Source organism: Macaca mulatta, chromosome 1 (genome assembly GCF_049350105.2).
Source record: "Macaca mulatta isolate MMU2019108-1 chromosome 1, T2T-MMU8v2.0, whole genome shotgun sequence".
Taxonomy (NCBI): domain Eukaryota; kingdom Metazoa; phylum Chordata; class Mammalia; order Primates; family Cercopithecidae; genus Macaca; species Macaca mulatta.
In genome coordinates, this window is record NC_133406.1 from 23,925,216 (window position 1) to 23,952,196 (window position 26,981).

The 26,981-nt window shown below is 41.4% G+C and overlaps 1 long non-coding RNA gene across 1 annotated transcript in view; it reads left to right on the forward strand.

The window, feature by feature from the left end:
- Positions 1 to 859: 859 nt before the first annotated feature.
- The window catches only part of LOC114678994 (uncharacterized), a 54,030-nt gene continuing 27,908 nt past the window's right edge, over positions 860 to 26,981 (forward strand). Inside the window, exon 1 of the long non-coding RNA XR_013416113.1 lies at positions 860 to 973. This is a non-coding gene — a long non-coding RNA (uncharacterized LOC114678994). The remainder of the gene's footprint in view (positions 974 to 26,981) is intronic.

The following is a 26,981-nucleotide window of genomic DNA, read 5'->3' on the forward strand; positions in this document are numbered from 1 at the left end:
GAATAGAAAGATAGAAAGGGCACAACTCTCAGTTTTAGGAGTCTTTCTGGAAGTCCCATATATTCCACTTATATCTTATTGACCAGACTTTAGTCACAGGACTGGCCTTACCTGGCAGGAAGACAGGCTGGGAGACGTAGTCTTTTAGTTGTTTTCATTCCCACCCTAATTTGAATTCTGTTGCGGAGGAAGAAGAAAGCGGTACTGGAACGGTAATTTGCAGTCTCTGCCTCACAGGCAATAATTGGTACTGATTAGTGTTTTAGGGCAGCTGTGTTCCTAAGGTGTCAGAGTTGCTTCTGAGAGTGGACAGAGTCTAGACAGGACAGAGACTCAGAGATCTGGGTTTATATGTTTAAAATATTGAAGTTGCGTGGAAGCTTTGTTTTGCTAAAAGGATTCCACTGCCTAAATTAACTCTGCAAAGCACTCTTGGAGAGGAAGAACAATGTCAGTCCATTCAAAACAAGATTGAAGGTAGGAACACTACAAAAAGGATGTGGGGAGTATACCTGGAAGGATGAGAAGTAGAGGAGCATAAAGTAACAACAACAAAAGTTACCCATGTGCGTGTCCCTGTAGCTAACCCTAGAGGTGATTATGTTGATTTGTCAATGTGCTGTGGAAGTCCCATAGGGAAGGGGTGAAATCTCATTCCCTTGTAAAGATATGGCTGTACAGAACCCATGTTTGATGTTGGATCAGAACTTACATTTTAGTGACACTGGATTTAACCACATATTGCAGACCCAATTGACTGTTGTGATCAATGATCCCACTGACCTTCCCAGCCTTATTTTGAGCAAGCAAATGTTTGGGATTATCTGAGCTAGTTCTGTATTCAATTTTTCTGTTCCAGCAGACTCATAAGGACATTTATGCTTGTCGGATCATGTGTTCTGATTTCTGGTACTCGATGCCCTGCCAAGGATTGATTCACTCTTGCCGCATGTTCCCCAGTCCTAGTGCATCAGTAAGTATTTGAAAAATGTTTGTTGACAAGCATTGCTACTAATCATGCAATGCAATTGAGTTTCAAATAACACTAGTCCTCACTCCCGAAATGTCCTCAGAACTGTGTGGTAAGATCACCTTATAATGAGGCCAAATCTTTTTTCTTCAGTGACTAAAACCCTTGGAGGGGTCTGATGGCACCTCTTGATGCTGAAGTCTTTTCTAAAGAGAGCAGAGCTTTGAGGAAGAACCAGAAGAGGGAACTTCTGTAGTGAGAACTTGCTTGAGGAAAGGCTTGCCCTTGGGATATGCCTGTCTGTCCCATCTTTTTGATCCTGGACAGGATCCCTGGCTACAGTTGCCTGAGGGATCTAAGGCCTTGAGCCCTCCTATTTCCCTTCCTCAAAATGCCTCTTCTGCGCAGTGAATGCCTTCTCCCTCTGTCAAAGCCCTGACTCTGTGTGAGAAGCCACTGCAGGGGCCCTGAAAATCTTGGTGTTTGTATCCCTCCTTACAGGGGGTCTACTTCCTGTAGGTTTTGTAGACGACACCTTTTCTGACTTCTTCCCCTTAATACTAGAACTCTCTGCTCTCTGTCACCATCTGAACTTCCCCTCGTGCCATCAACTCCTGAGATAGGAGTGGAATTGGGGTCAGGGGTACATTTTTCCTGATAGCCCCAGTGGAGATTTCTATGCATATCTTCTCGCAGAATCATTTTGAGAAGGGACGCAAAGCTCTGGAGCACCCTCCCAGCCTGCTAGGATCTCCAGTCACAGTTTCTCTGGTGAATACATTCTGAGTTGCACGTCACCACTAACATTTTTAAACCACGGTGTTCAGGCGTTGAGGACAGCCTGTGTGTCTGGAACATCATGTTGTAGGGGAAGATGAAACATTAAAATGGGTAGAATGTTCCTTTTCCTATGGGCGTGAGCTATTCTGTAGCTCAATTCTAAAGCCTTTGCAGTATAAAGGAGTGCTTCAAAACCTGACTATGCCTCAGCTTCACCTGGAAAGCTTGTTAAAAATGTGGAATCTTGGGTCTTGCCCTAGGACACTGACTCACAGGGACTGGTGTGAGGAGCAGAAGTGTTTTTAAGGACTTCCTCAGGTGGTTTGGAGGCAGTCACTGGTTAATGGATATCTATCCATGACAGAGCAACTTTGCATAAGCAGTGCAAAGCACAGCTATTGCGTGGTGTTGTGGAATGACACTGGCTCTGGATCAGAGGACTGCGTCCAAATACTGGTGCGATCAATTCTTGTAGCGTGTACTTGGGAAAATCAATGGACACTGGGGAAAACTGGAGAGCTTGAAGAGGTTAAACTTTTTGACTAATTTAGGTCATACAGGGCATGAGGCCGCTCCCGAAAGGACAGAAGAGAACCGAATGGAGAGAACTAGAATTGGGAGGAGGCAAGAGTTTTGTTTGGGAGTTTGGAAAAGGTGGAAATTGGGGATGTTCGTGGTACTGAGATTTTGGGAAGACAGGTACAGGGAGTTTCTCCTGTATGTTTTACAATGTAATAGACTTCACTAAAGACCTACACAATTTCTTAATGTTGTTGGGTTTGGATTTGTGTTTATTTTGGATGTGACGCTATGCTGAGATTGACCTGTAGGCAGCCCAATTTTATGTAGATGATAAATGTAAAAATACTACTCCTGCAGGATTGTTGTGAGAATTTTAGAAACCCTATTTCAAAATGTCTTTGAAATAGTAGATGCTCAAAAAGTGGTAGCTGTTATTGGAAAATCAGTAATTATGAAGTACCTACTATATACTATATGTTGTGTTGGGCATTGAGAATACAGAAGGTGAATAAGGAGCTCACAGTCCAAGTGAGTCCATTAACTTTTAATTCAAGAAAGGAAAGGAAATATTTAATTTAATATTAAAGTAAGTATGTGTTCCAGAAAGCGCTATGTACGATTTACATATTGCCAGGTACCTGACTACATAAGCTTTGAGTAGAAGTCAGTGAGGATTAGAACCAGGTACTTCAGATTCTGGCCAGATTCAAGAATGCCCCAGATGAAAAGAACCTTAGAGAGCATCAGTTTATTTTTTCACATTTTTCTGATGAGGAACTGAGGTAGGTAGAGGGAAAAGATTTAAAACTCTTGAGAAATTATTACTATTTTATGAAGTATTTAAAGACGTGGTCATTATTTATAGGTAATTGCTAGAAATTTTTACAAGATAAACATTTCTTGGCCGGGCACGGTGGCTCAAGCCTGTAATCCCAGCACTTTGGGAGGCCGAGGCGGGCGGATCACGAACTCAAGAGATCGAGACCATCCTGGAGAACATGGTGAAACCCCGTCTCTACTAAAAAATACAAAAAATTAGCCGGGCGAGGTTGCGGGCGCCTGTAGTCCCAGCTACTCAGGAGGCTGAGGCAGGAGAATGGCGTGAACCCGGGAGGCGGAGCTTGCAGTGAGCTGAGATCCGGCCACTGCACTCCAGCCTGGGCGACAGAGCGAGACTCCGTCTCAAAAAAATACATAAATAAATAAAAAAAGATAAACATTTCTTAAAGTATAAATGTCAGTGCTAAAATTTACCTAAAAATCATCTGGTTCAAACTGCTTATTTTACTAAGGAAGGACCTGGGCGTATATTTTATTTTGTTTACTGCTCAGTCATAGCTTGCAAGTGACTGCATTTAAGGTGGATTTAGGAAGGGGCTTGGTAAATGAAAGTACAGAAATCTTGAACTTTTTTTTTTTTTTCCAGAAGAGTATTGATAAACTGCTTTCAAAATGTATTTCCTTTCCTTTCTTGACTGACTGGTTTTGTTTGGCTACACAGCTAAAAGTCAACTGGAATAAAGAAAGGTGAAAAATGTATAAATATATGATATGCCTATATATAGACAAAAGATGTATGTGTAAGTTGGAATGCATTTGGATACAGTGATGTATGTTTAATAATGGCTTAAGCATCAAAGATATGTAATTATACCAGGTAGCAAAAAGTCTGGAGATAGAGGATTCCAGGTTTGGTTTATTGGCTCAGTCTGTCATTAGAGAGTCAGGCTTTTAAAAACCTTTTCTGCTTTATCATCCTCAGCATATTGGCTTTTTGTTCATAGGCAGACAAACCTAAAATGGCTGCCTCAATTCCAAGCATCATACTTTACACACTCCCATTCGAAAAAGAGAAAATGCAGCAGACTTCCTCATGCTCTGTTTATCATGGAGCAAAATTTCCCGCAGATTCTGCCAGCAGAATTTTTCTAGTTCTCAGTGGCTAGTTCTCTGTGTTACATGCCCTCTAATCCCCAGCAAAGAGAAACAAGATTGCCTTAGTGGCTCAAATTAATCATGGTTCACCTCCTAGGACCAAGGAGTGCCCCTCTTTGAGATGTTGATTCTCAAACAACTTGAAATTCTATAGAGACTAGGGATAGCTACTAAGAAGGAAAAAAGGCATGGGCTACATTATAGGTGAGACACAAAGATCCTGTAATTTTTTTGACTAATACTGTACATTGTTAAGTATTACTAAGTACATTGAAGGTAAGACTATTTTCTAGATAGACTAATAGTTGAGTAAATAGGCTTTGGAGTCAGACAGACATCCTAGGTGGGCATCTTAGCACCAGCACATACTGGTTGTTCTTCAGCAGTTTTCTCATCTGTAAAGGAGAGATAATAACACTTACCTCAGAGGATTTGGGGTATTTGGCTTTGTTTTTTATTTTTTCAAGCAGTGAGTTAAGAAATATTATGTAATTATTACATACTTTAAATAGTGTCAAGCACATAGTAAGCACTCGATAAATGTTAGCTGTCATTATTTTGGAAACATTGGTGCTGTAAATTTAAATTCTGCTTATCTTCATTAAAGTCAAAATTATATAAGACTCTTTTCTATTTCCCAAGTCTGTAGTTGTACTTTTCTAATTGTAAAACATCGTATCTGGTATAAATGGGTCCCCTCGTTGGGGGAGCTTCTCCTTTTTAGCCCAGGAAGTAAAGGCAAAACTTTGCAGTGCTTCTTTCTAATTTTCAGACTGCTCTAGAGTGAATCCTATTTAATCAGCTTATTCAGGCCCAGAATCCATTTATTTGATCTCAAATTGGATGTTTGCCTCTCAGGTCCAAACCAAAACAACAATGCAATTTACCTTATCTGCTTTACATTTCTGGCTCCCAGAGAGAAGACTTGGCAAGCACCTCATCTCTCAGGACGCTGGGGCACACAGCCCAGTGAGCTTTTTCTCCCAGGCCCAGGAAACTGAACCCATCTGGAAAATTTGGAAATTTTCGGAAGACTAACAAAATCATTGCCCCGATTCAGGTTATGGTATTGATGGGAGGGAGTATTTGCTTGAAATCCAATCACAGAATTGTAAATGTAGCTGACAGGATGTGGGGTTGGTTGTAAGAGGAAGGGCAATCATCGAGCAGATCTGGTCAAGGTTCTTTTGCCCATAGTAACCTTGACAAGCTCTGGTACAACTGGTTGTCCAGCTTTTAGTGCTACCCTTATATATATTCCTTAGAGTTTCCCTGAGAGTTCACCAAACAAACATACCCCCTTGAGGGATTCTGTGCTTGGTAATGACAGCCCTAAGGCAGGTGCTTCCTGCATAGTGGGTTTCAGATGATAACGGGCAAATATCTGGGTTCCCAATGTGGGTAAAAAGGAGAACTTGCCTGTCTTCACATAAAATTCCACTGTAAACTCTACTAGGTCCTACCTGAAGGTGTTTTTGCGACTTTGAGAAAGGTCACTGCTCTGGTAAACTTGGATTTCGGTTGATCATACTGGAAGCTAGGAAAATCTAGGAAGTATTTCTTCATTGTCCGGTATATTCTTCCCTGATTTCCCCTCTCTTTCTTATTTTTCGTTTTCCTACTTTTTGTTGGACTGATCGTCTCCTTTTTACCCTCTTATTTCTGCTGGTTGGGAAAATAGGGATTATATTTCTGTTCTTCTGGTGGTTATTCAAACATATTTAAAATGTCTACTTAGCTATAAATTTTTCTGAGTCTAGTTTTCTGGCATTTTCTATTCCTTTTCTAAACAAGAATTCATCTCTGAAGTGAATAAATCTCATTATCAACCTTGCTAGTTATTTTGCTTGTGTATTTTCCTCATGTGTTTTTGGAATTTTTGTTTGCAGGCTCAGCTTAAGTGGGAATTTCTTCTTTTTTCTCACTAACTCTCTTTCTCCTCCCCACAACCTGACACCCCTTTCTGGCAAGCTGTTTTGCAGTTGCCTCTACCTAGCCTTTTCTATCAATCATCAACCCCCATCCCATCCTCTCCCCGCTACCCCAAGTCCAGAACCAGATCTTGTGTTGGTGGCTCAGGCAGTATTGAGAACATCACAGATACAGTCATGGAGCCAGCAGTTGGCTGGCATCTTTTCCTGAGGTGACACTGTCTGCTTCATCTAGACTCTCTAGTCACACAGCTTTCTATAAGCCACGACCCTGAAGCAGCTGTGTGTTGTAGCTTTTCTTGCTTCCTTTCAAGGGTGGTGGAACGTGGGCTCAAAAAGTGATCTAGGTTCTGGTTGCTCTGCTTCACGTAGAAACTTTGCCTCTTAGGGGTTGACACAGGGGCCACTTCTGTGTCCTTCTGACTCCTGGGCCCAATAGCTGTGCTTTAGTCTGCTTTACCACCTCAGATTTCTCTTCTGTCTCTGGCACAAGGAATTGTATATCTGGCTTCTAAGTGGGGTAAGAAATGTCATATTCTCTTTATCTCTATTTCTCTGTTTCTCTCTCTCTCTCTGTTCCTCTCTATCTCTATCCCTATCTCTATCTCTGTCTCCCCTTGCTGCATAGTGGTGGCTGTGGTAGTGCTGAAACTGTGATCTTACAGTGTCATCCTTACCGGAAGTTCTTGATTTGTAATGGAGGAACTACACAACACATCCACCTTGCTCAAATCGGTAAAAAGACTGTCAGCCTGCTGAGAAGTGGGAGGGTCGGGGCAGAGGCATGACAGGGCAAGCTTACTGCTTTTGACCCTCTCCATCAGGTATGGTGGTCCCAAACTGAAATTTCCTCAGAATCTAGGTGTGTGGCAGTGGCGAAACTGTGGCTAATTGGAGAGTACTTCCTCTGTCTAAAGCTGCTACTCAGCATCATCTGATTACTGCCATGAAGGAATGCAGACACTGTGCTGTGAGAGCATCCAATTTGTCAAGAGGAAGAAGTATAAACAATTAAAAAAATAGTTTTAACATTTACAGAAACGATTTGGACTCTTAGTTGCAATCTCCCAAGCTTTAAGTGTTAACTGTTGATTCTGTGTGAGCTGGGAATACATGTGATGGTCAGTGGGCCCATGTGCTGCCTGGCTGGGACCTGTCATGTGATGTACTTGTCAGTGACTTTTCTGTGCTAGTCACCTCTGGGCTTCTAGGGGCTTGAGACACTACAGAACCAACATTTAAAATGCTGTACAGTCTTTTTGGAAGAACACAAGTACAACCTGTGAATTACGAAGAAAAAAATTAAATACTCTTCTGTCTGTTTATCCTCATTGGTAAGCATTTATATGTTCTACTTGGTACATGGAACCCTGTAAGTAGAGACGTCTAAGGAAACACATGCAATATGAAAACTGTATGGATGATGAGCATTGAGCTTATGGCAGGCTTGGGTTTGAATGCTGGTGCCTGCATTTGCTGGAGGTTTGACCTGGGGCAAATTATATAATCTCTTTGAGTCTCATTTTTCTCATCTATGATGTGTGGAAAACAACACCTCCTTCATGTGAGACTGTTGTGGGATTAAATGAGATACTGCACACAACAGCAGAGTGCTAGCACGGGGGGAGGTTCGGTAACGATGGTTGTTAAATAGCTCAGGTCCACACTTCTGAGACACTGGATTCATTTGTGGCAAAACCTGACCTGAACTGATAAGAAGCTAATTACAATTTTTATATACTCCACTTACCATGACTATTCATAAGTTTCACTGAACAAATATTAATGTGTTTGATTATGAGTGCCACCCCAGACCTCTGTCATCTTTCTAAGATCTGAAAAGGTCTGAATTCTAAAACACATTTAACTCCACAGGTTTTGGATAAAGGATCTGCAGTGACAACAACATATCAGCAAGTGAAGAATGGCACAGTCAAAACTGAACACATAACCACAAAACTGCTGGAAGGTGATAGAATGGATAAATGATTAGAAATGAAGCATGTGAATTTGCAAGGGCTTCCTGGAGGAGGTGACCTTTCAGCCTGATCTCAGGAGAAGTGAAGGAACTGCACTGGTGAAGAGGAGGCAGGACATTCCAGGGAAATACATGACATTATTGAGTATCTTGAGGCTCCCAGCAAAAACAAACTGCTTTCAGGTCTGTGTAATGCCTGGAAGAATGACTGATCACTTTTAGAAAGATACTCGGAGGACTTGACAGAAAGAGAGCCCCGGGCAGAGAAGCATGAAGACTGGAGTCAGAATATTCACCTTCTCAGGAAGCATTGTTGGGGAGAAAGTGCAGTTTGCCATGGCCTCCAGAGGGACCCTCTGCTTCTCTAGGCCAAGAACCTAGCTCTGCACACCCACAGCGATCTCCACGTGACTTCTGCATGTATCAGCAAGCAATCGCTGCGTTTAAAGATGCTCTTCTGGAGCTGGGACTGCGGCAAACCAACCTTTCTTAACTCTACATCCCAGATGTTTCTGCACTCGCTTGTCTGTTTTTAATAAACTGGAGATGAAGCTGAAGGATGATCTGGCTGAGCAGGGAGTTGCTATGAGCAGGAGAAGGATGAGACCTGATTTATATTTCAGAAACAGCACTCTGCCTCTATGTGGATTGAAGAAGGGTAATACTAGACCTAGAAGAAATAAGTCTTCTTTATCACTCTTTTCTAGTACTTAGGAAGTATGCCAGGCATATGCTTGTTGAACTAATGTTTTAACAAACACGATCCCCATCTTGGCAGCACCTGCTCCCTGGTATGAAAGACAGAGCATTGATAACATGGTGAAAAGTAGGTGCTGGCCTCACATTACTCTGTGGGAGCAGCAACAGGCAAGAGACAAGGCAGTTCCACAGGGATGCACAGAAGCTACTCATGTTCCTCCTGTTGTCTACAGTCATGGGAAGAAAGCTAAGAGGAATCTAAAGGAACAGAAACATGCCAAATGTGAAGCACAGGCACCTCCAGACCTGTAACAGTGTGGAATTAGCTGGTACTATTGGGAGCAGCTCTGGGCTCTGAGCCTAATACAGAATCCCCAAGTTTCTCTAATGAGAGGGTGTTTTTATTTTCCTCAAACTCTTACACTCACTGATGGGGATGGCGGTGCCAGGCAGACGAGGTGGTGACGTGAGTTGTTTGGGAACTGAGAAGTCGAGTCACTGATGGTTGGGAGGGACTTGGAAGACACACGTGGTGAAAGTGCCTGTGGGGAGCTGTGCCTGTGGATGTGAGAAGGGAAAGGGGTCTGGCAGGGGCAGTCTCATGGGTCTGCTGACAGGTGGTAATTTGCTGGTTGAAAATCACTGGTATGAAGTAGCTTTATGAATCCAGTTCCAGCTTATCTAGCTTTGTTTTCTCTGAACTTTTCCCTCCCCCAACATTCCTGCAGGGTTGAGGTCAGTTTTTTTTTTTTTTCCAGTTTTAAGTGTGTTGGAGAGGGCTGGCCCCCTCACTGTTGTGTCGGTTCATCTTCACTTAAGGGACCGTCTTTACTTCCAGTAATAGCTGGTACTAAGGATGACAGTGCCTCACCTGCATGCATGGAGAACTATGTATCAGACTGTCCTGCACACTCTATGTGCTTTATCTCACATAATCCTTGCAACATCCCTTTGAGGTGGGAACTACAATGATTACCATTTACAAGTGAAGAACTGAAGCTTTAAACAATCAAATAACTGAATAACATATAGCAAGTTAAAAACGGACCAAGAATTTTGATCCAGGAAGATCTGACACAGCCTGTGCTCTGTTCTCAATAAATAGCATTCCTACCATGTTCAAAACACTACATCCAGTGTGGTGGTAGAGATTTCTAAATGACTGCACACAAAGCTCTATCCACAAAGAACTATGATTGGGTCAGAGACAGTGAGAGGACACCAAGTCAAATGAAATTAGAACATGACATAGAAACATAAGAGAGGAAACAGGGTAGAATGTGGTCAAGAATTCAGACAGAAGAGCCAAGGAAACTGAGATGGCCCAGGAGAGCCCGGGGGAGGGGGAAGATGAGGCTTGGGAAGCCCAGGCAGGATTTAGAGTTTAAAAAGATAAGGCACGGCGTTCTAGGAAGGGAGATGGCTGAAAGGCTTGAGCATGGCGATATGCATGACGTGTTTGGGTGATAGTGAGCAGGACAGTTTGACTAAAGAGAAGTTCATGGGGGAACAACAAGGAGGAAGAACTTTGGATTTTAAAATGTGAGAAACCACAGGGAGAAGGGCTGGGTTTTTTTTGTTTTTTTGTTTTTTTTGTTTTTTTCATTGTATAGGTAATTGGGGTGGGGGAAGTGAAGTTTTCTGAATGTTAGAGTAATACATTATATGAACAGGAGTTCCTGGCAGAAAGGTGCCAGTGGATCGTAGGGGAGACCCCCAAAAACCAGTCTTGAGGCCGCGGCAAGCTCCAGAGAGTGGCAGAACTCAAATTCACAGAACCATGTGACTTCAGAGTTGACTGAATGGGGGATGTCGTGGTAACTAACTGCCAGAGAGGGAGGTGGTGTGATTGTTGAGAGTCACTATAGCTAAATTACTCCCAATTATGGGCAGTGTCTAGATTAGATGCAGATGGATTTAACTTTGGACTTTGTGCAAAGGAAATTTACAACTAATTAATTTACTTGTATTCCTCTTCTCAATCTAATTAATTTCAAGGATTTTAAACAAGCATTGCTTCTTTTGACCCCACAGGACATCTTCTAATTGAAATAGTTGCTTGTGACCTTAGAAGGAAGGTCCTTTATGTACAAACATGCACCTGCCATTTCAGCTACATGACTCAACTTTAGGCTTTTAAAACTCTTCTTTCAGCTTAACAAAACTGTGACCAGAGCTGCCATCACTTGTAATTGTGCAGAACCATGATCCTTTTGACAATCTGATTTTAATTTTAGTGGTCTGCACATCCCCTAAAGTCTGCTATTAGCTCCGGTTAGGAAACCGAAGGATTGAAGAATCGAGATGAACTGAAGAGGAAAAATATACGTATATGTATTTGTGGAGAACGCCATGTGAAGAAGAAAATAAAATGTTCTGAAATTAGGTAGTAGTGCTAGTGGACAACATTGTGAATGTACTGAAAGTCACTAAACTGTACATTTTAAAATAAAATGGTCAATTTTATGCTACATAAATTTTACCTTATTAAAAAACATAAAAACCACTTATGGGTATTCAACAACAACAACAAAATGACAGAGAGAGAGAAAAGTAAGATATAACATTAAGAAAGAAAAAAGTCAACTGAAAGGAAGGAAATTATCCAGAGTGATTATATATTTTAGGAATTAGTTTCCTCCTTTCCTTAAAATGCAGTTCAGGAATCTTGGCCCCTCAGAACTGTCATGGGCATCCTGGCCTTTGCTTGTGAGATCACACCTCACCTGCACCCCTCACTTGAAAAGCAGAGCCTGGAATTTGGTCTTGTGAGGGGTTCCTTATGGACTCTATTTAGCACAGACAAAAGTTTGCTTTTAGCCGCTGGAAAGGGAATGAAAGGGCTGGAGGAGGAGTGTTAAAGGGTGACTTAACAGACTACGGTCTATGAAGACAGAGCTCAGAAAGTTTGCCTGTGGACAACTGTGGAGCAGAAACAAACTTCAGCTTCTAGTGGACTCTCCAGCTTTGGGGGTATTTGGCCAGGGAGCTCAGAGTTTTCTCGCAGCTGCACATTTGCTCTTGCCTCTGAGTAGATTCAATCCCTGCCTTAAATATCTAATCTCCTTTTCTTCCCACCCATTTCCTTCTCTTATTCTGCCCATATGCCAAAGAGGCCTATGAGAAGTGATATATGGTCAGGGTTGGCTGACCAAAGATCAAAGGAAGGCAGAACTATTAGGCCTTAGGAATAATTTAATCTAGACCCCAATTTTACTGCAGTAAGTGTTTCACCCAAGATCCCACAGCTGACTAGCCAGGATGAGGGCCCAGAGCTTCTCCTTCACTTTCTCCCTTATTTTTCACACAGTGGCTGAAAAGATAAATGTTGCAATTTATGTGAATATGCTTTGTAAATTGTAAAGCACAAATATATATTATATGTGTGTGAATGCGTGTGTGTGCATTATAAACAATGGGTTCTGATAGCATAGAGAGTGGGTAAGGCCTCTGGCTCTGAAGATTGACCCAGGTTTAAACTGCAGGCTCTGCCATTGGCATGCTACTTAACTTCTCTGAGAGCCCCAGTTTCCTCATCTGTAAACTGGTAACATTTTAACTGTGTCTACCTTATGTGGTTGGTGGTGGCTCAAGCCTGGTATATAGGTGATTGTCAGTAAATATTGTGACATACATGAAGGAATGAGACTCTACCTTCTCAAAATATTTTTAGATGTTAACTTCAATTAATAGAAAGTTTATTCCCACCCCAGAACAGTGCTTGGCATGTAACAATGGTCAAAAAATACTTGTTGAAATAGCAAAGACATGGAATCAACCCAAATCCATCAATGATAGACTGGATAAAGAAAATGTGGTACATATACACCATGGAATACTATGCAGTCATAAAAAGGAACAAGATCATGTTCTTTGCAAAGACATGGATGGAGCTGGAAGCCATTATTCTCAGCAAACTAACCCAGGAACAGAAAACCAAATCCTGCATGTTCTCACTTATAAGTGGGAGCTGAACAATGAGAACATATGGACACACGGAGGGGAACAATGCACACTGGGGCCTGATGGGGGGGTCAGAGGGAGGAAGAGCATCAGGATAAAAAGCTAATGCATGTGGGGCTTAGTACCTAGGCGATGGGATGGTAAGTGCAGCAAACCACCATGGCATACACTTACCTACGTAACAACCTGCACATCCTGCATGTGTATCCCGGAACTTAAAATAAAATAAAATTTAAAATAAAAAAATACTTGGTGAATCCATCTACAGATAATTCCCTTGGTTCTCTAGGAAATTATCATTTTTAGTTGATGAGTGAAGCCAGGGCAGGGTGACTGGGTACCAACTGCCCAGAGTAAGAAGTCGGGGGGCTGGGAGGCTATAACTGAACCTACAGGAGCATCATATCAGAGTCAACTCACTGGGAGGAGAAGAAAGCTCAAGCTTCAGTGTCCCTGTGGGAGCCAGGGGCTGCTGGGAACTGTTGTAATATAGGTGGGGAGAGGAAGCCAGGGTGCAGCTGGGAAGCATTACAATGTAACCATTTCCGAAAAAGTGGTTTCTGAAGAATAGGACCTGAATCACCAAGGTGATTTCTTTTCTCTTTCTAAATAAATGCTCATTCTATTCCTAATTTTATATTCATAATCTTACATTTTTTGAATAATGAGTTTCCTCCAAATTGTACAAGTTTTAGGCCCAAATACCCCCAAATCTGTTCTTGTATGTTTCCCACATCAGAGCAGACTAATCAAGATCATCCTTCTCCTTAGAGGACAAATGTTCAAGTCCAGACCTGGTCTTTGGCAGGAACTCTACACAATATAAATATGAGTTTTGTGGTCTTTGTTGCCTTATAGGGAAAGAAAAGGCCATGAAAGGCATGGACGTGGTTGTTGTAAAAGAAAAATTGTCCTAAACGTAGACTGGAACAGAATTTTTTGTGATATGAAGTTCAGAACTTGGTTCTGGGAAGAAATCAGCATTCCTGGTAAAATGCTTAACCTATTTTCTGGAAACTATAATGGGATTAAGACTTGTTCTGGGAAACTAATCACCTACCCACCCAGCTGTCAGTCAAGAGTCTAGACCTTTAACCAAACATTCTTTTTGCAAGTAGTCTAATGATTACTGAACCATTCATTTTTTTTCTATATAATTTCTGTACTAAGAGGGACTCTTTGGATTGGTCTACTGGAGGCTTTGTCTCTTGTAGAAATATTATAATGAATCTTTGATCTCATAACCAAATAGTCTGGCACACTCCTTTCTCCCCCAACTTGCCATCCTTTGAACTCCCCTGACAGCCCCTCCCAGCATGTACATTCTTCTGACTCTTTCTTCTGCATTTTGTCTTGTTAAATGTTCCTTCATAGCTACCTTCTTTCCCAAACTGAACAGTAATCTTTTTTTTTTTTTTTTTTTTTTTTTTGTGGTGCAGTGTTCTATTCATTTTTTTCATCTTTCTTTCTTTTCCTTGCTTCACTCCCTGACACTTGATTCTCTCAGGGTCTAGAACTGGGCAGGGGCATAAGCAGGACTTTAATAAATATTGGTCTATGGACTGATTATTTCCTTGGAGGTGCTAGGAAGTGAGCTATTGCATGATTTTCTTGACCCATCATGCTGTGTCTCAGGTTACTTTGGCCTGGTCAAGGACCGCAGGTGGCACAGCCTGCCAGAACCTGGGGTCCCACAGCCATAAACCAGAACCACAAACCATAGGCATGAAACCAGAGCCATCAACCCAAAGCCATGAACCCAGAGCCATGAAGAAAAGCCGTGAAGCCAGAGTCACAAACCCAGAGATATTAACCCAAAGCCTTATACCAGAGCTATGAACCACAGCCACAAGTTTCGAGCCATGAACTTCAAGTTAAGTATCCACAGCCGTGAACCAGAGCCATGAGCTTAGAGTCTGCAAGGTGGGAGAGAAGCATGCTGTCAGCTAGTTGGATTCATGGCTTTGGGTGTGGTTTACAACCTTACGCCAGTTGCTAGAACCTGATACCCCAAGTCCTTATTTTTTACTTATTGACCAACATTTGAAATTTCACAATTACAGGTAAGAAGAATGGATCTACCAACTGCAGACAGTTCTAGAAGTAACCTTTGACTTGTTCCCTATTACTTTATTAGATCTGAGCAACTGACAAAAAGGTCTGACTGGACTCAGATTTGGCTTCTCTCACTCAGTTTGTGTATGACTTCAATTTGTAGAATGTAGACTTGCCATTTCAGTATTAAAATGGACACTTTTGATTGAAAGGGGCATAGTTTTTCAAATTGTAAAATGAATTGATGACATAATTGCTCAGCATTTTATACTTCCTAAAATTCTTGAGTGTATAAAGAGGTACTTTGACACTGCCTCTCAAAATTATGGAATCCTCTTGGCTTAAAACCAAGACAAAAGGGCTACTCTGAGAATACTGGCATTTTGCTGCCTTTAACTCAGAGTGTAAGAGTGAGAGTCAGCCTTTGGGGCAGAGTCTTGTTTCTGAAAGAAACAGCTTTGGTGAGTCCTTTTTCTCTTTAGATGAATAGAGGCCAAGTAGCTGTTCTTTTTTTTTTTTTTTTTGACATACTCTGAAATTTGTGAAGTAAATAATCTAAATGCAAAAATTTTAGCTTTCGATTTTGATGTTTTTAATTGTGTAAAATAGAGTAAGGATGGGTACAGGGAAAGGGCACAACTTATAAAAGTATATATTTGTTTTTCCTCTCCACTTTTTCTGCATTGGAGAGGTGTTAAATTTTAGTTCGTAAAATAAAACTAAAAATAATCACCTGACTGGATAGTTGTAAAATACTTGCTGAAGCATGGTGTTTTATGAATTATACAGTGCTGCATGAATAGTTGTAAATGTTCTTATTGGCAATAAGCGTAGCAGGGGTATCTACTCATCTCTTTCCAGCCAGGGGACTCAGCATACAAGGGGCCTAAGAATTGTGGGGGAGGGAGATGGGTGTGGTGATGGGGCCAGGGAACAAAGCCTCAAAGTCTAGGCTGGGAAAGGAGTCTGCCCACTTACCGCGACTTAGTCCTGGAAATTGTCCCAGGCCCCAGAGCTGGGGTGGGCCACACAGTGCCCCTCTGGTATTTCCTGGGCCACAGTCCACCTCTATGCTTAGTCTGGTATCTGACCCTTGGACACTGAGATCCCTTTCCTCTCTTTGCTTCTTTGCTCATCTCAATTCCTCGGATTTTAGAGCCTTCAACACAAAAGAACTGATTAAATTCCTTTTTTCCATAGTGGGGCTTGTTGGTCCATCAGGCAGAACCCAGACTGTGGAAAGATAAGAGTGTTTATTTATATTTATTTATTTATGTTTGTTTGTTTGTTTGTTTGTTTATTTATTTATTTTTTAAGACGGAGTCTCGCTCTGTCACCCAGGCTGTAGTACAGGGCGAGATCTGGGCTCACTGCAAGCTCCGCCTCCTGGGTTCACGCCATTCTCCTGCCTCAGCCTATGGAGCAGCTGGGACTACAGGCACCCACTACCATGCCCGGCTAATTTTTTTTTTTTTTTTTTTTTGTATTTTTAGTAGAGAGGGGGTTTCACCATGTTAGCCAGGATGGTCTCGATCGCCTGACCTTGTGATCCACCTGCCTCAGCCTCCCAAAGTGCTGGGATTACAGGCTTGAGCCACCGTGCCTGGCCAAGGGTGTTCATTTTTTCTGGAGTGTGGGGAGGGCCCAGATGTTGGAATCCCCATGCAGGCTGACCAGTGAGTGGTGGGTGGTCAGAATTACCTTTCTTATCTCATAATCTCACCCCTTGTGGCTTATGACATATTATTTTCTAGCAAATATAGCACTCTCCCCTGAAAGGAATTCTTCTTTCTCTATCTGTTAGGCATAAAACAAACTGGTAAAGAATGTGTCCGACACAGCAGATGTAAAATGCCCCCTCCCACTTTTAACACACAGATAGGCTCAGCAGAACGTTTTAAAAATTGTATTTAAATGTATAGCTGAGCTTGAAAGACAGAGAAGAAAATCCTCATGTCCCAGGAAAGAAGAGGAACAGAAAGTGTTGGGGTAAAAGGGAGCTGATGCTAGAGGACCCGTGTAAAGGCCTTCAGGGCTGGGTGGAGGTTTTTCTCCCATCTGGAAACAGGAAATGAGACCTCAGGCCTGTGCAAGATGGGGAGTTAAAGGGAACCACCTGCCTTAAACTGGGAACTTCAAAGGGCTGCCCTTTGCTTGAAGGGAAGATTAGAAATAACCTGATCATCTGGGGAGCTTGCCATCTGTTTGAGACCCTCTATGGAAATAATGTCACCTTAGAGAAATGAGAATTCTAAGTATGACTCATGCTTGAATAATTAGTGAAAATGTCGCCTTACCTTTATACTGCAGAATGTTGGTTTGAGAAATGGAAGTGAAAAGTGTTCCAACCAATAAAGCTACTAGAGAACTGGCAGAGGCCACCATGGAACCCCTCTACAGAGGAGCCCACAATCCTGAGCATATGAGTGGTCCATAGGAGATAATCTCTGTTGCTGATGTGCTTAACAGAAATAAAATCACAAACCATACTAGGAAACAAATTCCGTGAGGGAAATATATTCAAGGAAGGAAAGAGTAAAATGAACACCCCAAGAATTAGAGAAAGTCAAATAATCTCTAAAAGACTATAAAATAAGAATCATAAAATTTTAACAATACTGAGAACTTACTGTGCACCAAGCACTATCAGAAGAACTTTAATGTATTGCCCTTCCCACCAGTCCAGTGAGTTGGAGACTATTACTAGCCACATTTTACAGATAAGAAAACTGATGTGATATTGGTTAACTAAGGTCACACAGTTAGGAAATAGTGGAGTCAAATTTGAACAGCTGATCATTGCAGAGCTTGCCTCCTAATCACTGTTACAGAGAATGAAGCTGCCCACCTTACCTGTTTTCCCCTTCCTGATAGGAAGGGGATACATCTGCTGATACATCTGCTGTGTCGGACACAGCAGTTTTCACTTCCATTTCTCAGATGGAATTATAGCTGGGCTTATGACTGCCCACTGACACTACATTTCGCAGTCTCTGATGTAGGTAGGTGTAGCCACGTGGCTCAGTTCTCTACAATAGGAGCAAAAGTGATGTGTGACACTTCTGGCCTGGCACCTGAAGACAGTGGGGGTTTCTCCTCCATCATCTTTTCCTTTCACACTGTCTACAATCCAGATGTGTGACGCCCCAGCCCCAACTAGGCACATGAGGATAACACCCTAGGGTTGACTAAAGAGTACTTTTTAAAAAGTTTTCTTAATTTTAATTTTTGTGCACTTTTTATTATTATTATTTTTTATTATACTTTATGTTCTAGGGTATATGTGCACAACGTGCAGTTTTGTTACATATGTATACATGTGCCAAGTTGGTGTGCTGCACCCGTTAACTCATTATTTGCATTAGGTATATCTCCTAATGCTATCCCTCCCCGCTTCCCCACCCCACAACAGGCCCCAGTGTGTGATGTTCCCCTTCCTGTGTCCTAGTGAACTCATTGTTCAATTCCCACTGATGAGTGAGAACATGTGGTGTTTGGTTTTCTGTTCTTGTGACAGTTTGCTGAGAATGATGGTTTCCAGCTTCATCCATGTCCCTACAAAGGACACTAATTCATCCTTTTTGATGGCTGCATAGTATTCCATGGTGCATATGTGCCACATTTTCTTAATCCAGTCTGTCACTGATGGACATTTGGGTTGGTTCCAAGTCTTTGCTATTGTGAATAGTGCCGCAATAAACATACGTGTGCATGTGTCTTTATAGCAGCATGATTTATAATCCTTTGGGTATATACCCATAATGGGATGGCTGGGTCAAATGCTATTTCTAGTTCTAGACCCTTAAGGAATCGCCACACTGTCTTCCACAATGGTTGAACTAGTTTACACTCCCACCAACAGTGTAAAAGTGTTCCTATTTCTCCACATCCTCTCCAGCACCTGTTGCTTCCTAACTTTTTAATGATTGCCATTCTAACTGGTGTGAGATGGTGTCTCATTGTGGTTTTGATTTGCATTTCTCTGATGGCCAGTGATGATGAGCATTTTTTCACATGTCTGTTGGATGCATAAATGTCTTCGTTTGAGAAGTGTCTGTTCATATCCTTTGCCCACTTTTTGATGGGGTTATTTTTTTCTTGTAAATTTGTTTGAACTCTTTGTAGGTTCTGGATATTAGCCCTTTTTCAGATGAGTAAATTGCAAAAATTTTCTCCCATTCTGTACGTTGCCTGTTCACTCTGATGGTAGTTTCTTTTGCTGTGCAGAAGCTCTTTAGTTTAGTTAGATCCCATTTGTCAATTTTGGCTTTTGTGTTTTGCTTTTGGTGTTTTAGTCATGAAGTCCTTGCCCATGCCTATGCCCTGAATGGTATTGCCTAGGTTTTCTTCTAGGGTTTTTATGGTTTTAGGTCTAACATTTAAGTCTCTAATCCATCTTGAATTAATTTTTGTATAAGGAGTAAGGAAGGGATCCAGTTTCAGCTTTCTACTTATGGCTAGCCAGTTTTCCCAGTACCATTTATTAAATAGGGAATCCTTTCCCCATTTCTTGTTTTTCTCAGGTTTGTCAAAGATCAGATAGTTGTAGATATGTGGTATTATTTCTGAGGGCTCTGTTCTGTTCCATTGGTCTATATCTCTGTTTTGGTACCAGTACCATGCTGTTTTGGTTACTGTAGCCTTGTAGTATAGTTTGAAGTCAGGTAGCGTGATGCCTCCAGCTTTGTTCTTTTGGCTTAGGATTGTCTTGGCAATGCAGATTCTTTTTTGGTTCCATATGAACTTTAAAGTAGTTTTTTCCAATTCTGTGAAGAAAGTCATTGGTAGCTTAATGGGGATGGCATTGAATCTATAAATTACCTTGGGCAGTATGGCCATTTTCACGATATTGATTCTTCCTATCCATGAGCATGGAATGTTCTTCCATTTGTTTGTGTCCTCTTTTATTTCATTGTGCAGTGGTTTGTAGTTCTCCTTGACGAGGTCCTTCACATCCCTTGTAAGTTGGATTCCTAGGTATTTTCTCTTTGTAGCAATTGTGAATGGGAGTTCATTCAGGATTTGGCTCTCTGTCTGTTATTGGTGTATAAGAATGCTTGTGATTTTTGCACATTGATTTTGTATCCTGAGACTTTGCTGAAGTTGCTTATCAGCTTAAGGAGATTTTGGGCTGAGACAATGGGGTTTTCTAAATATACAGTCATGTCGTCTGCAAACAGGGACAATTTTACTTCTTCTTTTCCTAACTGAATATCCTTTATTTCTTTCTCTCACCTGATTGCCCTGGCCAGAACTTCCAACACTATGTTGAATAGGAGTGGTGAAAGAGGGCATCCCTGTCTTGTGCCAGTTTTTAAGGGGAATGCTTCCAGTTTTTGCCCATTCAGTATGATATTGGCTGTGGGTTTGTAATAAATAGCTCTTATTATTTTGTGATACGTTCCATCAATACCGAATTTATTGAGAGTTTTTAGCATGAAGGGCTGTTGAATTTTGTCAAAGGCCTTTTCTGCATCTATTGAGATAATCATGTGGTTTTCGTCTTTGGTTCTGTTTATATGCTGGATTGCGTTTATTGATTTGCATATGTTGAACCAGCCTTGCATCCCAGGGATGAAGCCCACTTGATCATGGTGGATAAGCTTTTTGATGTGCTGCTGGATTCGATTTGCCAGTATTTTATTGAGGATTTTTGCATCGATGTTCATCAGGGATATTGGTCTAAAATTCTCTTTTTTTGTTGTGTCTCTGCCAGGCTGTGGTATCATGATGATGCTGGCCTCATAAAATGAGTTAGGGAGGATTCCCTCTTTTTCTATTGATTGGAATAGTTTCAGAAGGAATGGTACTAGCTCCTCCTTGTACCTCTGGTAGAATTTGGCTGTGAATCCATCTGGTCCTGGACTTTTTTTGGTTGGTAGACTATTAATCATTGCCTCAATTTCAGAGCCTGCTACTGGTCTATTCAGGGATTCAACTTCTTCCTGGTTTAGTCTTGGGAGAGTGTACGTGTCCAGGAATTTATCCATTTCTTCTAGGTTTTCTAGTTTATTTGTGTAGAGGTGTTTATAGTATTCTCTGATGGTAGTTTGTATTTCTGTGGGGTTGGTGGTGATATCCCCTTTATCATTTTTTATTGCATCTATTTGATTCTTCTCTCTTTTCTTCTTTATTAGTCTTGCTAGTGGTCTATCAATTTTGTTGATCTTTTCAAAAAAGTAGCTCCTGGATTCATTGATTTTTTGGAGGGCTTTTTGTGCCTCTATCTCCTTCAGTTCTGCTCTGATCTTAGTTATTTCTTGCCTTCTGCTAGTTTTTGAATGTGTTTGCTCTTGCTTCTCTAGTTCTTTTAATTGTGATGTTAGAGTGTCAATTTTAGGTCTTTCCTGCTTTCTCTTGTGGGCATTTAGTGCTATAAATTTCCCTCTACACACCGCTTTAAATGTGTCCCAGAGATTCTGGTATGTTGTACCTTTGTTCTCATTGGTTTCAAAGAACATCTTTATTTCTGCCTTCATTTCATTATGTACCCAGTAGTCATTCAGGAGCAGGTTGTTCAGTTTCCATGTAGTTGAGCGGTTTTGATTGAGTTTCTTAGTCCTGAGTTCTAGTTTGATTGCACTGTGGTGTGAGAGACAGTTTGTTATAATTTCTGTTCTTGTACATTTGCTGAGGAGTGCTTTACTTCCAACTATGTGGTCGATTTTGGAATAAGTGTGATGTGGTGCTGAGAAGAATGTATATTCTGTTGATTTGGGGTGGAGAGTTCTGTAGATGTCTATTAGGTCTGCTTGGTGCAGAGTTGAATTCAATTCCTGTATATCCTTGTTAACTTTCTGTCTCATTGATCTGTCTAATGTTGACAGTGGGGTGTTAAAGTCTCCCATTATTATTGTGTGGGAGTCTAAGTCTCTTTGTAAGTCTCTAAGTACTTGCTTTATGAATCTGGGTGCTCCTGTATTGGGTGCATATATATTTAGGATAGTTAGTTCTTCTTGTTGAATTGATCCCTTTACCATTATGTAATGGCCTTCTTTTTCTCTTTTGATCTTTGTTGGTTTAAAGTCTGTTTTATCAGAGACTAAGATTGCAACCCCTGCCTTTTTTTGTTCTCCATTCGCTTGGTAGATCTTCCTTCATCCCTTTATTTTGAGCCTATGTGTGTCTCTGCCACTTGAGATGGGTCTCCTGAATACAGCAAACTGATGGGTCTTCACTCTTTATGCAATCTGCCAGTCTGTGCATTTTAATTGGATCATTTAGCCCATTTACATTCAAGGTTAATATTGTTATATGTGAACATGATCCTGTCATTATGATGTTAGCTGGTTATTTTGCTCATTAGTTGATGCAGTTTCTTCCTAGCATTGATAGTCTTTACCTTTTGGCATGTTTTTGCAATGGCTGGTACCGGTTTTTCCTTTCCGTGTTTAGTGCTTCCTTCAGGAGCTCTTGTAGGGCAGGCCTGGCAGTGACAAACTCTCTCAGCATTTGCTTGTCTGTAAAGGATTTTATTTCTCCTTCACTTATGAAACTTAGTTTGGCTTGATATGAAATTCTGGGTTGAAAATTCTTTTCTTTAAGGATGTTGAATATTGGCCCCCACTCTCTTCTGGCTTGGAGAGTTTCTGCTGAAAGATCTGCTGTTAGTCCAATGGGTTTCCCTTTGTGGGTAACCCGACCTTTCTCTCTGGCTGCCCTTAACATTTTTTCCTTCATTTCAGCTTTGGTGAATCTGACAATTATGTGTCTTGGAGTTGCTCTTCTCAAGGAGTATCTCTGTGGCATTCTCTGTATTTCCTGAATTTGAATGTTAGCTTGCCTTGCTACGTTGGGGAAGTTCTCCTGGATAATATCCTGCAGAGTGTTTTCCAACTTGGTTCCATTCTCCCCATCACTTTCAGGTACACCAATCAGACGTACATTTGGTCTTTTCATATAATCCCGTATTTCTTGGAGGCTTTGTTCATTTCTTGTTACTGTTTTTTCTCTAAACTTCTCTTCTTGCTTCATTTCATTCTTTTGATCTTGGATCACTGATACTCTTTCTTCCAGTTGATCGAGTCGGTTACTGAGGCTTGTGCATTTGTCATGTAGCTCTCGTGTCATGGTTTTCATCTCTATCAGGTCATTTATGGACTTCTCTGCATTGGTTATTCTGGTTATCCATTCGTCAAATCTTTTTTTAAGGTTTTTAGTTTCTTTGCGCTGGGTTCGTAGTTCCTCCTTTAGCTCTGAGAAGTTTAATCGACTGAAGCCTACTTCTCTCAACTCGTCAAAGACATTCTCCGTCCAGCTTTGTTCCGTTGTTGGTGAGGAGCTGCGTTCATTTGGAGGTGGAGAGGCGCTCTGATTTTTTGAATTTTCAGCTTTTCTGCACTGCTTTTTCCTCATTTTTGTGGTTTTATCTATCTTTGATCTTATTGATGGTGACATACAGATGGGGTTTTGGTGTGGATGTCCTTTCTGTTTGTCAGTTTTCCTTCTAACAGTCAGAACCCTCAGCTGCAGGTCTGTTGGAGTTTGCCTGAGGTCCACTCCAGACCCTGTTTGCCTGGGTATCAGCAGCGGAGGCTGCAAAAGAGAATTGCTGAACAGCAGGTGTTGCTGTCTGATTGTGCCTCTGGTCAAAATGAAAAAGAATAAATGGGTTTAAAAAAGAAACCAAACTGAATTTTTAGAAATAAAAACCATGGTGTCAAACTGTCATGCCGAAAGGTTTTTGGGAGGAGTTTGCCTCTGAGGTGCTGGCCAAGTAAATGATCACGCTGACACAGCTAGGGCGAAGGTGCAAGTTTTGGTGGATCTTGGAGAAGCCTAGGAAAGATGCTTGAGGGAGAATCATGGGGACCTGTGGACTGTAGAGAGCAAAGACTGGACCTGCTATGATGGTGGCAGGGGTGGATATTTTTAGAAAACAGGCTGCTCTGGAGGTCAATGCTTGATTTGGCTCCAATGACACTTGCCTTGTCTACTCTTTGGTAGGCCTCAAAGAGTTCCCTCAAACTCTGCTAATTTCTCCTGGGTCAGATGAGTGTTTGTTTGTTCCTACTCTCTTGCTGGTCTGGGTAGGGAGAGCCCACAGAGACATGCTGAACACATTAACTCTAAACAAAGGCCTTTCTCATCTGCTCAGAATAGCTCAGATAGGTACTCTAAGAAGCAGGGCTGACAAAAGGAAAAGAAAAGGCACAATGGCACAGAGAAGATGTGCTTCAGTCCAATTTTAAATGTCCCGTTTCCCCCAAAAATCCAGCATCACTTTATGATTAAAACCCTCAGCCAAATCGGCACAGAAGGGACATACCTTAAGTTAATATAAGCCATCTATGACAAACCCACAGCCAACAATACACTGAATGGGGAAAAGTTGAAAGCATTCCTCTGAGAACCGGAACAGGACAAGGATGCCCACTCTCACCACTTCTATTCAACAAGGTACTGGAAGTCCTAGCCAGAGCAATCAGACAAAAGAAAGAAATACAAGACATCCACATCAGTAAACAGGAAGTCAAACTATCGCTATTTGGTGGTGATATGATTGTATACCTAGAAAACCCTAAAGACTCATCCAAAAAGCTCCTCGAACTGGTAAATGAATTCAGCAAAATTTCAGGATACAAAATTAATGTACACAAATCAGTAGCTCTGCTCTACACAACGGCGACCAAGCTGAAAATCAAATGAAGAACTCAACTCTTTTCACAACAGCTGCAAAAACAAGCAAGCAAGCAAGCAAACAAACAAACAAAAAACAAAAAACACTTAGGTTATACTTAACTAAGGATGTGAAAGACCTCTACAGGGCAAACTAAATGTCCTTTTTTAACCGCCGGGTGTCTCTGTCCACTTCAGGGCATCCTTTGGAAACAATGGGAACTTACAATGACCACTCACTTCTAATTCTAGGCCTCTTGGGTTTTTTCATGTTTCTTCTTCACATTCTTGGTTTGAGAAACACTCTAGAATCATTGTCTATGGCTCTCCTGGTAGACTGAAAGCTGTAAGAATCCTGGCCTTGAGGGCCATGGGATACGGTGATCCTGGTTTACCCAGGATGAGGGATTTCCTGAGACTCTGGATTTTCAGTGCTAAAGCTGGGACAGTCCCAGGAAAGTCAGGATGGCTGACTGCCCTACTGACAGGATTTGTGCAGAACCATAATGCTCCTGCTCCAAGGAATGTCCTAGGGTAACTGAGAAATTTGTTTTGGGGCTGGAGTCAGTGGAATATTACCAAACTTGACTGAGTTTTTTCTGGATCTTACCCTTTTTCCTTTCCCCAAGTGTGGAGCAGAGTGTAAGAGAGCTGACCATTGGGGGACTGCACATTTCACAGCTGTGGACAATGGTTACCAACACACCTTTCACCCCTACAATCTATCACTCTCTATCACATAATCCAGACATACACAAGTCTAGGCTAATGGCCCATTTATTTCCAGCAGCATTTGAAACAGTGAAATTCTAGCACACTCAGGGATTCTAGGCTATCCCTTGGAGGGGAATGGCCTAAGGAATTGGCTTGTTGCACCAGAGTTGGCTAAATATTTGGTGGGGGATTAATTTATTTCCTCTTTGGGATCTGATTCCAGTGTTTTGGCTGGGCAAGACATCTGTCCTAGATCTCTGCACAAGTGTTTGTGCTTTTCTTTATTTGTTTGCGGGGCAGAGAAAGGGTACTTTTTTGTGGTAGAAAGACTAACATGTATACAGCCAGTGGAGTTAGCTTGTTCTGGCTCACAAAAGCCAATGGTTAAATTTTAAGAAGCCTGTTATTAAAAATTAAACAAAGTCAGCCATTATTAACATTATATTATATAAAATTATAATTAAATTATATTAAAAACAAAGGTAATAAATAATTAAACCCATCACTTAATTATCACTTATGTATGTTCTCGAGCTTGTGTATGTTTATTGTATTTGTATGGTAGCAGTACTCCATTATGAAATGCCACTGTGCATCTCTTCTCAAATCTGTATTCAGTGGCGTCAGACTGGTAGCTGAAATCAGCTATGATGGGAGTATTTATACCACAGACGTTGGCACACATCAAAAATCAACTTTCTGCCTCTGAGAGCCTGTTGTTGAACATACAGCAGTGTATACTCACAGTTTTTGGCAATAACACAACAACAACAAACCATATACCAGCATATCACTGTGGAAAGTTATTTATTGAGCCCCTATTATATGCTGGGCATAGTTCAAAATGCTTTGTAAATATTTTTCATTCATTCAATAATGCTGATTCATCATTATAAATATTCCAGGTATCATCATTATTTTTATTAGCTAAGATTTTTTTTGGATATTTGCTGTATGCCTGGCATTCTTCTAAGACCTTCACATGTATTCACAGCTTAATCCCTGGGATAAACCTTTGAAGGAGGTTCCATTATTATCTTCAATTTACAGATGAGGAAATCGAGGAAGTTAGAAATGAAATAATTTTCCAGGTTCACAGAACTGGTAGTTTGTACATCGATATTAGACCCCCACCCCCCAACAACCTGGCCCTGGAGCCTGAGCTTTTAACCACTAAACTCTACTGCCTTTCCATGGCTGTAGGCATCATGAATGTAACAGTGAAGAGGCAAAGTCCCTGCCTTTCGAGGCTACATTCTCATGGATGGGGTATGGGGAGAGATATATTTATCAATAAACACATAAATATGTAGATATCAGATAGTGATAATTGCCATGAAATAAAAATAAAGCAAGGTAAGGGTAATAGAAAATACTGAAGTTGGGAGGACGCATTTCTGTATTTATTTTTTTTTTTTTTTGAGACAGAGTCTCGCTCTGTCACCCAGGCTGGAGTGCAGTGGCCAGATCTCAGCTCACTGATTTTTAACTTACTATTATCCCATTTTACAGAAGAGGAAACCGAAGCTCAGAGAGGTTAAAACCACACCTACGGATATACAGCTAATAAGTGGCTAAACTGGGATTCGCACCTACGGTACCCTGGTTCCCAAGTCTGTGCATATTCCCTCTACATCACACACCTGCCTCTCTGCTTCTCTTCGGTTACCAGTCCTTTGATTCAAGCTTGATTTCATGTGCAGAGTCAGCTCAGCTGGAATCTGCCTTGTGTCCATACTCCTTTGTTTCTCTGCCCCTCCACAGCCATATGAGAGAATAAACAGATGTTCAGTTCACAGTGATGCTGCAGCCTGCA